Source organism: Silene latifolia, chromosome 5 (assembly GCF_048544455.1).
Source record: "Silene latifolia isolate original U9 population chromosome 5, ASM4854445v1, whole genome shotgun sequence".
NCBI classification, from domain to species: domain Eukaryota; kingdom Viridiplantae; phylum Streptophyta; class Magnoliopsida; order Caryophyllales; family Caryophyllaceae; genus Silene; species Silene latifolia.
This window is the reverse complement of record NC_133530.1, coordinates 14,505,102-14,518,691: the sequence shown is the minus strand read 5'-3', so window position 1 is coordinate 14,518,691 and position 13,590 is coordinate 14,505,102. Positions and strand designations below refer to the sequence as shown.

Below are 13,590 nucleotides of genomic sequence, written 5' to 3'. Positions count from 1 at the left end.
GTTACTAATCCCTTTGTTGAGTAAGTGGAAGGTGTTTTAGAAGAACCGGGTAATCTTGAGTTCTTTGAGATTCCATTTGGAATTCCCGAAGAAGCAACAATGGCCGCGGTTCCTATGAGGGATAATTTGGCTCCGAAGAAGGTGGTGAACCCAAGTATTGTCAAGCCACCTATTCAAGCCAATAACTTTGATGTGAAGGCTACTTTGTTGCAACTAGTCCAAGGAAACCAATTCGGAGGGGGAGCCACCGAAAACCCCAATGAACATCTTAATGAATTCTTGGATAGTTGTGACATGTTCAAAGCAAATGGAGTGTCGGAGGATGCCATCCGCCTTAGGCTCTTTCCTTATTCCTTGAGGGGGAGTGCTAAGGAATGGTTGAAGAGTTGTGAGCCCGATTCATTTAGAACTTGGAATGATGTCTCCAAGGCCTTCTTGAACAAGTACTTCCCACCACAAAGAACCGCAAGAATCAAGAGTGAGCTTCAAGGCTTCACCCAACATGATGATGAGACCCTTTATGAAGCATGGGAGAGGTACAAGGGCCTCCAAAGGCTATGTCCTCACCACGGTATTGGGGATGATGAGCTCATCAACAATTTTTATGAAGGGTTAAACAATGAAATGAAGATGAACCTTGATTCCGGCTCGGGGAAGGGAGCATTGGATAAGATAGATCACAAGACGGCGAAAGAGCTTATTGAAGAAATGGCTTCTCGTACCTTTCATTGGAATAATGATCGCCACAAGAGGAAAGGGAAGTCCAATGTGGAATCAACAAACAATGTGGAAGTTAAGGGATTGATAGAGGAGCTCAAGCAACAAATTGCTTTGTTGAACTCAAGCAACACCTCTAGAAACTCTTCATCAAGTAGGTCTCAAGTGTATTGTTGTGAGATTTGTGGAGATCAAGGGCATCCACCAAATGAATGTCCTTTGATGATGGGAGAGGCAATTTGTATGGAGCAAGTGAATGGAGTGTGGGAATCAATTCCGGCTAGACAAGCCTTCAACAACAATCAATACCATCCCGGAATGAGAGCCCATCCAAATTTTTCCAATGGCTCACAAAATGCCCAAAACCCCACTTTTCAACAAAATCCACAATTTACACCAAATCTCCAAGCCCAAAAGCAAAATCCCACCTTTCAACCAAGACCACAATTCCAACCACTCAATCAACCAATCAACCCACCATTTCAACAAAACTCCCAACAATTTCAACAAAATTCTCAACCCTTTCAACAATCCATCCAACCTAAATCAAACATGGAGCTCATGATGGAGCAATTGATGAATTCTCAAACCCAATTCATTGCTCACTCTAACCAAAAGCAAGACGAGGCCACATCCTCTATCAACCAACTTAGAACTCAAATGCAAGCCTCCCAAAGAATGACGGATAATCAAATCTCTCAATTGGCTTCCCAAATAAGTCAATTTCAAGCCTCAAATGGAAAGTTTTCGGGTAAAACCGAGGAAAACCCAAAGACCATTAATGCTATACATTTGAGGAGTGGTAGGGAGTTGGAAGATCGGGTGTTCGTAAAGAGGAAAAAGAGTCGCAAACCGGAAGTTGTGGTTGAACCACCAAAAGTGGTTGAAGATGATCTTGTAGAGGTTGTTGTGGAGACTCCCATGGTAGTTGATGAACCCACCAAGGTTGTTGAAGAACCCAAGCAACATGTTGTGAGACCATATGTGCCACCAATCCCTTTCCCTCAAAGGTTGGCAAGAGCAAAGCTTGAGCAAAAGTATGGGAAATTCATGCACATGATGAAAGGTGTGAACATCACCATGCCTTTTATTGATGCCATCAAGGAGATACCCTCATATGGAAAATTCTTGAAGGAGTTGATTTCCAACAAAAATTCATTGGGTCCAAGTACCATGGTCAATTTATCACAAGAATGTAGTGCTATCCTATTGCACAAGATGCCACCAAAGCTTGAAGATCCGGGTAGTTTTTCCATACCATGCACAATTGGGACCGTTCATATTGAGAGAGCCTTATGTGACTTGGGGGCAAGCATTAGCCTCATGCCTCTCAATATCTTCAAGAAATTGAAGGGTTTTGAACTTTCACCTACAAGAGTATCTTTGCAACTTGCGGATAGATCGGTGAGGTATCCAATTGGCCTTGTGGAAGATGTCCCACTCAAAGTGGGTAAACTTGAATTTCCTTGTGATTTTTATGTGATGGATATCCCCGAAGATTCAAACATTCCTATCATATTAGGGCGCCCTTGCCTAGCTACGGGGGGTGTCTTGATTGATGTGAAAAATGACAAACTATCTCTTCAAGTTGGTGATGACAAGATAGAATTCTCGTTGGAAAATTCCATGAAGTCTCCTTCTATGAGTGACTCTTGTTGTAGGGTGGATGTGTTGGAGGATTGTTTGAATGAGGATAATATTGAGCCTTCACACTTGGATCCATTGGAAGTTTGTCCAACAAACAAGGAGGGAAATGGAGGTGATCTTGCGTTGAGAGTTGATGTTAAAGGACATTTGGGTGAAAATGACTCAAGAGAAGATGAATTTGAAGACCAAATTAATAATGAGATTGAATCATTCTTGAACTCCCCGGATTCATTTAATCTAAGCTCTTTTGAAGGTGCACCTTGGTCGGATAATTCTTCAAGTGATTGGGAAGCTCAAATCGATGCCTTGGAGGCGGCTCTCAATGGAAATAGTTCGGGTCAAAAGGAGAGTCAAGAAAATTGGGATAAAAACGACAACACCATGAACCTCAATGTTGAGAAGTTGACTCCTCCACCTACTATTCCTTACCAATTTCCTTACCTTGGTGACCAAGAAGAGAGTTGTCCAACAAGTAAAACTTATGAGATTCCGTTCCTCTTACCACCTAGCTACCATTTCAAGTTTAAGGGTTCTAACTATCAAAATGACCCAAAAAAGGGAGCCAAGGAGAGTAAGAGGAACCATGGGAAGAAGCGTTGGAAGAGAAGTCGGGTGCGGTTTGTTATAGCTTGGAGCTACCTATGCTTGTTTGAGGGTTTTGCTAAGGCTTTTGACCGATTACTCCGTGCCTTGAGTGACATGGATCACGCTACTTGGAAATTCAAGCAACAAAATTTTGGATGAGAGGTTTGGTGGAGTCCCTTAAGAACCATCGCATAGTATAAATTCTTTTCCTTTACTTTATTTATTTATGTTTTGCTTGCATTTGCATTTAATTTACTTAACCGAATAAGAGTTAATCTAAATTAGCTCTCTTTGCATTCATGTAGTGTAGATTGCATCGTACTTTCAATTTAGCATGTAGGATAGTTCGCGCATTACATTCATTAACCAAAAACCACTAAAAATTTGAAAAATTCAAAAATTTCAAAAATATGCATTTACTTTTCGAATATCCTCCACACATTTATTTCCATCAAGAAATATGTAAATAAATAAGTGTGGGGAGGACATTCTCAAAATTTTAAAAAAATACAAAAACATGTTGTTTATTTTCAAATATTTAAAATCAAAATCAAAAATATGTTCTTTTAATTTCCTATTCTCTCCCTATACTTTGTTCCATTGAGGACAATGTAAATTTCAAGTGTGGGGAGGGAAATATTCACTTTGTGCATATTGTTTATAATTGTATATATTTGTTTGTTAATTTGAGAAAAAATACAAAATGCCTAAAAATTGAAAAAATTGAAAAATTTCAAAAAAATTTGCATTGTTTATATTATATATATTGCATTTATCCTAACCATTTTGATAGGCAACACATGAATCATCGGAGAAGACGCTTGGTAAAATTCTTCCAATTCTTTCTTTTTTATCCCTCCTTTTCTTTTTGTATATATAAGCATGAAGGAGGACGGGATATGTGATGTGGGTGTTCCTTTTGGGAACCGTTTTGGATATACTTGTGTTGTTGGTGTGTTGTTAGGACTAGAACTTGTATGCATTTAGACTAGAAATGTATATATGTGTTCACTCTTGCATTCACGTAGCTTGTTCATATGTGTAGTTTGCATCCATACACGTTGCATTTTGTTTGTAAAAATTTGCATTGAGAGTCTAAAAATGGAGGGCATATGTTGCCAATGATGATAATTTGTTTTGCCCGTGTCATTTCCCCCTTGATAGCTCGTGCCTTTTGATGACATATGTTAGGGTTTTTGCTTACAAAAACCCGGAAGTCTAGCTTAACAAACAAGTTGCGACCACCTTGTGAGACCGTGTTAGACCCGAGACTTGACCTAGGCTCGACATAGCTACTAAAATGTGAGGATAGAGCCTCCTTATGGCCGGTCCATCAAACCGGTCCCGTTTAGGTTATGAGAGTAGTTCTCCTTACGTGGTATGTTATGTCAAAACGCATAAGTATGGTGCTCATTCCTTACCGTAGAAGTGTCGGTGTGCATATTGAGACAATTTTGTTCAAATAAAGTAACCTCACAATAGCCAAATAAGCTTTTGTTATACCCTTGAGTCAATTGTTTCCTTTTGTTAACCCATTTTGAGCCTAAGCCTTATCATTTCTATTACCAACAAAATAACTACATTCCATAAACAACTCACCTTGGTTGAGTAGTTCGTCATTGTGGTTCTTTTGTGGAGTATATTTGGGTTGAAATTTTGACTCACCTTGAGGTGTATGATCTTAATGCCACATGAGTGAAATGTAACTTTGGCTACTTTTGTCTAATAAGTAGTGCACAAAATGAAAGAAAGAAAAACAAATAGAAAAGAAAAAAAATGAAGAAGAAAAAGAAATAGAAAAAGAGAAAAATGAAATGAAAAACAAAAAGAAAAGAATGTATATTTTTGTCTCAAATAAAGGGTTTGTAATTTGCAAATCGAGTCTTGCTTTGTAAAGAATTGAATGATTTTTGGAAATGGCGATCTCGCCATATTTTGTGGAAGAATTCATTTGCATGGGTAGAGTTTAGCGGATTGGTTGGATGTGACGACTACTTAACCGATAGCCTCACATGTCATAAAACGGTGTTTGCACCGATCCCTTTTCACCTAACCTAAGCCCCATTACAACCCGGTTGTCTCTCTTGTATGTGCATCATTTGACATTTCTCTTGCGGATATTGGATATAGTACCATATTAGATTGCGGGCATGCTTCGCAAGTCGAGTTAGGAGAGTGACTTTGGTTACTTTTTGTCACAAAAATCACCCCGTTCTTTCATTTGAGTGACTAGTGAAACCCGTGAGAGTCGGACTTTGGTCTCCTTTTGGTCAAAGGTTTGATATGGAGTCGAATCTTGCGTGTGTCGTGTCATTCTTGGGAGTATAGCGAAGTACTTCCTCTTTCCCGCCTAGAATTTGTTTCTAAGGCACCCCGTGTTGTCAATGTTGGTTACTTGAGCTAGAATTAGGGAGTCGACACCTTGGTAAGACCCGGAGATGACATCCTCCACTATTGACTCTCTTTGTTCAATTTTCGAAAGAAAAACGGCCGCTTAGATGAGGAAAGCGGTTTGACTTTTTGTGATGCATCTTATATGTTGATTCGTGCTTAAATGTCGGATGTATCGAAAATTTTCCGCAAGCCCCCACTTGCCTTGCATCAGAATGCATACCTCATTGTGTTTTGGTGTGAGTTGAAGGGACGGAGAAGGCCCGTTAATTGCCTCTCATCGGATATTATTAGTTTAGCTAGTCTTATATATTAAGGGTCTTAGTCTAATTTAATGAGCTTACTCGAGGACGAGTAAGGTTTAAGTGTGGGGAGATTTGATAAGTAGCATTTTAGTCGTATTTTACCACGCATTTATACCTTATTCCGACTCGATTTTGTGCGCTTAAAATGTCTAACAAGCTCATTTATTACTAATTTATAATAATTAGTCGTATTAGTTACATTTAATATTTAGTCGTATTGTTATTATAATATTAATATTATTACTATTATTTTATTAATATATTAATTTAATGTGTAGGTGAGAGGGAATAATAAAGAGGAAATTGATTGGAATAAATTGAGACGGAAATTGAAGAGCAGGACGAAATTGAGACGGGTCAAAGCAATCAAATGAAGCAATTTCAGGTGGGAAAGAGCAAGGTCAACCTTGACCTTTTATCAAAAAGATGTGGGTCTGTGGGGATCCCCTGCATTTCATTCCATCATCTTCATCATCTACTCTATCATCCTCCATCATTCACACCATCATCACCACCGTGACCCACGACAACCATGGCTGCCATTTTCATTCAACACCAGCAACACCAACATTCCCTCACCTCGACACACCACCGTGTTCATCAATTAACTCGGTTTCGAACCCGAAAGCAGCTCCACCATTAACAACCACAGCTCACCTCCGTTTCACGAGCCCATAGCTGCCATCATTTCCACCACCATTTCCTCCATCACACCCGTCATCACCAGTATTCATAATCAACCATACGGCTCAACGGAGTCCACCACCGTTACCATTCATCCATTACCAACCATCTGCATCTCGCACTCCTCGGGCCCGGTTCAGACCCGTCACCAACATCAATTCCCACCATCAATTGAATCACCAATGACGAACTCGGACTTGAAATCGAAATCGAGTCAAATGCAACAAGTGCACTCCCAGACGGGCACCCGTCTGCCGGCCAACCGGCCCCCAACTCGCAACAAGCAATTTGCATTCCCAGCCGGGTCACCGACCGCCGACACTCCCACCGGCTGGGAGAACCATCAAATTCATCTCAAATTTCCAGAAGACTCCCAACCGGTCATGACCCCGGCCGCCGGTTGACCGGCTGGGACATCTCGTCCTGCGTGTTTCATCCTCTTTTGCCCTTTTCATTTTGTTAACCCGTAATCCCTTTCCCTTTTGTTTATGGTTTCTTTTGGACTTTTGAGTGGGCTGTTTGGTATTTGGACTTAGAATTAATTATTATTATTATGATTATTATTATTATTAGTATAAAAGAAAGACACCCTTACACTAAGACAACACCTTACATTAGACACACATTACCACCTCTAAATTAGATTAGAAATTAGTCCCTCCATTATTATTCTCTCAATATTGAAACCTCATATTTCCTCTCTTATTTTCATTGAATAAAAAGTTGTTATCTTTCTTTAATTATTAGTTTAATTCTTCTTTTGTTCATTCAAGTTCTTCCCTTTTCATTAGTTTACAATTAGTAATTTTGGGTTGTATTTGGGGAATTAAAGAATCCTTTCATTCTTCCAATCCAAGTTTCCACCTTTTGCAATTAAGTGGTATAATTTCTCTTCCTTATTTCATTTGTTTACATTTTGTTTTTCTCTTAATTCTTGTTTAGTTGTTCATGTTAGAATACTATTTCTTGTTGTTTAATTGATGTTAATCTCTCTCTTGTTCATCTTTTCTTTGTTTTCCATTGTTGTTGCTCTCAAAGATTGAATCTTTGAGTTGCTATTGTTAAAGTTTGTGTCTTTTTGCATTAATCTCTTTCCATCTTAGATTAATTTGTCTTTCCTCATAATTTTGTTGATTAATTACATGATTAGTAGTAGAATTTATTCTCCCACCATGTTCATGATTAAAGAATCCATCTTTATTATCTCCTTTGTCTTAAGAAACATGATTAGTGAGTAGTCTTCCACTAGGACTCGGTTTGACCCAATATGAGTAATTTCACTAATTGAATCTCATAAAGGCTAATTATTTGGGGAAATTGGTGAGGGTAGTTTAGAGGATTGATTTGGGTTTATGGATTGATTTTTGGGTAGTGTCGATTTATGACCCTTGTCCACCAACGAGAGTTGGTTAGGTTGTGATTTGGATACCCGGAATTCGACCCTATTGCTAACCTAGGTTGAGACCGAAAGGGAGAACCGGGTAGGGCACCTCTAAATTAGCGTTTGAAATCGACCTCCGAGAGGAGGAGTGGGATGACCCGGATTATGATGAGTACTTAATGACCTTGACCGATTTCTTGACCTCCTTGGAAAAGTGCACATTTTTGGGGTTGTTGGGTGTTGAGTTAAGGATTCCGACCTTCGAACCCGAGAGGGGGGTTGGTGGGTAGTGCTAGTGTCCTACTTCGAACCCGAGAGGGGGGTCTTAGGCGAATTAGAGCCATCTCTTCCTTACTTGTCTACCCGAGTGATTAGCCTAGGGAATTAGTATGTGGAATTACGAATTGTTGTGGGAGAACCGAGTTCTAGGCCTTTTAATCATTTGAATTACAACTTTAATCCTCTCTTACTCATTTATCATCTTTTGTTAATTTGCATTTTATTTTATTTAGTTTAGTTGTTTAGTTTTAAACCTCATCCAAATATTTCCGACTTAGCTAAGCATAAGAATATAGACAATTAGTAATCACCCATGCTCCCTGTGGATACGACCTCGACTACCCTACTACATTAGTTGAGTTATTTGTTTGATCGGGGGAGTGCGACAAACCCCGTTATCAATCACATACCGTCTTCCATATCTCATCCCCAGGTACTCGTTTCGGAGGGGCATCAAGCACCTCTTTACCTTTTGTGAAAGCTTTCTTGTTCCTCCTATGTGGATTTCCCTCTCGTAAGAAGAATCTATGACAATCAAACCAGCTTATTTTCTTGCTATTGGGAAGCCAAAATGCTTTACTTTCTCCCATGCAACAAGGACATGCTTTTTGTCCTTGTGTAGACCACCCAGATAGCATACCATAGGCGGGAAAATCATTTATTGTCCACAAAAGGGAAGCTTTAAGTTGAAAATTTTGTTTTTTAGACACATCATAAGTTTCCACCCCAACTTCCCACAAATATTTCAACTCCTCCACCAATGGTTGTAAATAAACATCCAAATTACGTTTCGGACTTTTTGGTCCGGGAACAATAAGTGACAAGAAGATAAATGATCTTTTCATACATAACCAAGGTGGTAAGTTGTATGGTGTGACCATAACGGGCCAACAAGAATACTTCCTCCCAAAATTACCGAAAGGATCAAATCCATCCGTACACAAGCCAAGTCGTACATTGCGGGGTTCCTTGGCAAATTCAGGATACATCTGATCAAATCGTTTCCATTCTTCCCCATCACTAGGATGAATCATCTTCCCCGGAGCACGTGAGTTTTCTTGGTGCCATCTCATTTGTTCGGCAATGTTTTTGGTGGCATAGATTCTTTGAAGTCTTGGTGCGAGAGGAAAGTAAAACAATTGGTTACATGCTATTGGTTTCTTACTCTTTTTGGCCCTCTTACTACCCTTGCCTTTTTTCAACACCAAAACTGTATCTCCTTCACTTGTCTCATATCTATCCGCCCCACAATCTTTGCATTTGTCAAGCAAAGCATCATCTTTCCAAACATACATCCTTCAGGACATGCATCAATCTTTTCATGCGGTAACTGAAGACCTCTAACTACTTTTTTGGTAGTGTAGAAACTTCGGGTCATGATATTATCATCGGGGAAAGATTCCTCAAGGAACGAGGCAATGCCATCAACAGCAAGAAATGGCATATTAAACTCACATTTCAAGGTAACTAGCCTAGAAGCGGCTTGTAACAATGTCATTCTGCTTCCTTCATACAAGGGTTTTTCTGAGGCTTTTAACATGTCAAGAAAGGTTTTTGCTTGTGGGTGTGACGGTTGTTCTTCAGAAATGGTTGTATGGTCATCACTATTAAAAATAGTGGAATCCATAGCATCAACAACCATCTCTCTATATGGGTTCTCATCATTTTGTATTTGTTGGGTGTGAGCTTGTTCATGAATTGGAGAATATGATTCTCCATGTGAAATCCAATTGTAATAATTTGGCTTAAAACCGTTTATAATGAGATGTTCTTCTACTACAATGGCAAGCTGGTATTTCAGGTTTTTGCATTTGTCACAAGGACACCTAAGTTTTTTGTCTACCAAGTCATATTCATCTTGTTGTTTAGCAGATTCAATAAACTCGCTAACACCCTTTATAAATCTAGCGGTAGGACGTCTTTTCTTATTGGAATGGTCTAATCTTCCTTCATACATCCATGAACGTTCCAATCTCTTCATTTTAATCTAAAGAAGACCCCACAATAATTTAAACATTTTTAAAAAATAACAATAATATTACATACAAAATTTAAACATTATACTCCACATTATACAATAAACATATAAAAACAATATATAAATATTGTCGATAAGTAATCCATCTTCGAATGGGGTCCTTATCACTCCAACCTAAACCCGTCAATGTACGTTTCAAGTCACTAGCAAACACACTTGTAATTTATTAATGAGGAAAAAATTTGGCAGCAATTCCCTTCAGTTCTCCAAATACACATCAATGTTGAATATCTAATTACTCCACATATACATGTATTTGGAGAACATTAAAGGGATCGGCACCAAACTCATTCCTCATTAATAAATCACAAGTACGTGTTTACTACCTAAATGACTTAAAACGTACAAAGACAGTCCCAAAATGGGGACTATTCAAGAATTACTCCTAATGAGTAATTCTTGAACGGGTACTAAGTCAACATCAAATCAAACTAACACTAATTTAAAGTTTAAGATAAACAACAACACACTTGGTACTAAATTAATTAAGTCAATCAATAGCACAATTCAACCACATAATAAAGGTTTCTATCCTAAAGTCCGTAGCATAATTTGAACTAAAATTAGTAAATTTAAAAGGTAACTGGTAAGAGAAGGTTACCTAATCAAGTAAAAGCAAAAATGAAAAGAAAACAAGAAGCAACACTATCATGACGGTCTTCTTTCAGAATATGTGACAACCCCCCGAAAGGAGAAAAGAAAAACAAAAAAAAACAGGGTTATTCAACCTCAATTCATCAATAACATGAATTATCAAACTAAATTTATCAAAATTAAGTCCTAAAGAAGGTTCCACTTAGCTAATAGCTAATTTCTCTTTATCCAAAAGACGGTTCCACTTAGCTAATTCCATTAATGCAAAAGACGGTTTCACTTAGCTTAATATTAATAATAATAAGACGGTTTCACTTAACTTAGTAATAATAATAATAATAATAATATTAATTAAGACGGTTGATGGTTTCAAATTAAACCTCGCAAGTGCACGGTTGTCGTCGCGCAAAATTGAGGGTCGATCCCACGAGGAGCTAGGGAGATTACTAATCATCCTAATTCTTAGGCTTAGCTAAGTCTAATAAGATAAATGTTTGGGTATTATCTAAAAACTAGTCTAATGAACAAGAAGTAAAATAAATTAAGTAAATTATAAAATAAAGGAACAAGCAATTGAAAACGGTTTTTATCAATTAAAGAAAGGCCTAGGATCCGATCAAGCCCTTAGCAATAAGTCATAGTGGCAATTAGTCAATCAACAAGTAATGGGTTCATGGGGTCAAGAGGGATAATGCTAGGTAAACTAACCACCCAACCCTCCCGAGTGCAGGTAGCCTCTTGAGTATGGTTAAGGTCCCACTCCCATGGATGACCAAGACCGAGCCCAAGGAATTAAGGTCAACAATAAGTCCCAACTAAGTCCTTCCCCACTCCCATGGATTGAATTCCTTAGTCAATTGGTTAAGTCTTTTAGATGGGTCTCACTCCCGTGAATAACCCGCCTAGAGTCGATATCCCGAGTATACCGGTATCCACTACCATAAGCCCAACTCCCATTGATAGCCTAGGTAGCCCAAAATCGGCCCAACTCCCATTGATAGCCTCAAAAGGTTGGACAAGGGTAAAACAAGGGGTCAATTCAAATCACCCAACCAAAATCGATTACCCATAACACCACAACTTGTCAAAAGCGACTAATCACCAAAACAAACTCACCATTTAGGCTTAATCGGACCCTAGAAGGGTTACTACTCACTAATCATGCTAATTAAACAAAGACAAATGATAAAGGTAGACACTTTAACAATTGACATGTTATAAAATCGATTTCTACTATTAATCATGCAATTAATAACCAAGATAATGATAATTAACTAATTAAACTATAATTAAAATGAAACTAAACTTAAAGGTGGTAACTTTAACTACAAGAGATGTAAATATTCAAACTAAGAAATAAATAAAATGCAAACAAGTAACTAAGAAAGATAAAGGAAAGAGAAAATACCAACAATTAAAGGTGAATGAACAAGGAAGAAGAAACTTGAATAATAAAACTTAGTCTTGAATTATATGAAGAATAGATGAAGATTTGATCTCCAAAATACAAAGGAAAATACTTGTGTTTCTCTCTCTACTTGGCATAAAATGAAGCTTAAGGTTTTAAGATATGAATTTGGGGGTATTTATATGACCCCATAATAGTCCATTACCAATTTCAGCCCAAAAAGGAAGAGAGATGAGGGGGGGAAATGAGTAAGATAAGGTACGTACCTCATCTTACGCTCCTCATCTTCTTCTTATACATCAAAAGTTGGTACAAAACTCAGTAAGATAAGGTACGTTATGGGCAGATGAGGTGCATCCCTTGTCTTACGCTCCACATCTTCTTCAATAGTACCAAAGAATAGGTCCAAATCAGCCGGATGAGGTACGTTCTGGGAAGATGAGGTACATCCCTCATCTTATGCACCATATCTTACAATCTAACTAATGTTCCTAGCTTATAAACTTCATGTCCGACTTCCAAATCGCTTCGTTCTTCTTTTCCCTTGTCCAAAACTTGGTCCACCAAGGTACCTACATAAAGAAAGTACCAAGAGGAGTACCCTTGACTCAAAATATACACATGACAAACCGAGAAAATAGCCAAAAAGAGAACAGAGAACAAGATTTGCAAAAGTAGCCGAAAGCTGAGCTTTTTTGGCAATTTAAGCACTCAAAATTGGGACTAACAAGAGTCAAGAAGGTAGATAAAACACGTGAATTAATGTGCTAACAAAATTCCCCACACTAAACTCTTGCTCGTCCTCGAGCAAGCTCATAAGACTAAGCTAGGACTAGTAGCCAAAAATTGAACGCACGATATAAGCATCACTTAGTTATTGTAATATTATAACCCTAATGAGTATTAGCGCACTCAACGCCCTTTCAACTCACGTAATTTCACTTATGAGGAAAAGCGAAATTCGCAAGGCAATTAAGGTCTTGCACAAAACTTAGACACATCCTAACATTTAAGTACGAAATAGAATATAAGATGCATCACAAAAAGTCAAACCGCTTTCCTCATCTAAGCGGCCGTTTTTTTTCTTTCAAAAACCGAACAAAGAGAGTCATTAGTGGAGGATGTCGTCTCCGGGTCTTACCAAGGTGTCTATCCCTAATTCTAGCTCAAGCAACCTATATTGACAACACGGGGTGCCTAAGAAACAAATTCTAGGCGGGAAAGGGGAAGTACGTAGCTATACTCCCAAGATTGACACGACACACGCAAGATTCGACTCCATATCAAACCCTTGACCAAAAGGAGACCCAAGTCCGACTCTCAAGGGTTTCACTAGTCACTCAAATGAAAGAACAGGGTGATTTTTTGAGACAAAAAAGTAGCCAAAATCACTCTTCCTAACTCGACTTGCGAAGCATGCTCGCAATCTAATATGGTATCCTATCCAATATCCGCAAGAGAAATGTCAAAATGATGCACATACGAGAGACAACCGGGTTGTAATGGGGCTTGGGTTAGGTGAAAAGGGTTTGGTGCAAGCACCATTTTATGACATGTGAGG

General features: G+C 38.5%; 1 non-coding gene across 1 annotated transcript; it reads right to left on the bottom strand.

Moving 5' to 3' along the window:
- Nucleotides 1-468: 468 nt before the first annotated feature.
- LOC141658035 (small nucleolar RNA R71) lies at nucleotides 469-575 on the bottom strand. Its single transcript, XR_012548946.1, has one exon. It is a non-coding gene; the product is annotated as a small nucleolar RNA R71 (small nucleolar RNA).
- Nucleotides 576-13,590: the final 13,015 nt, after the last annotated feature.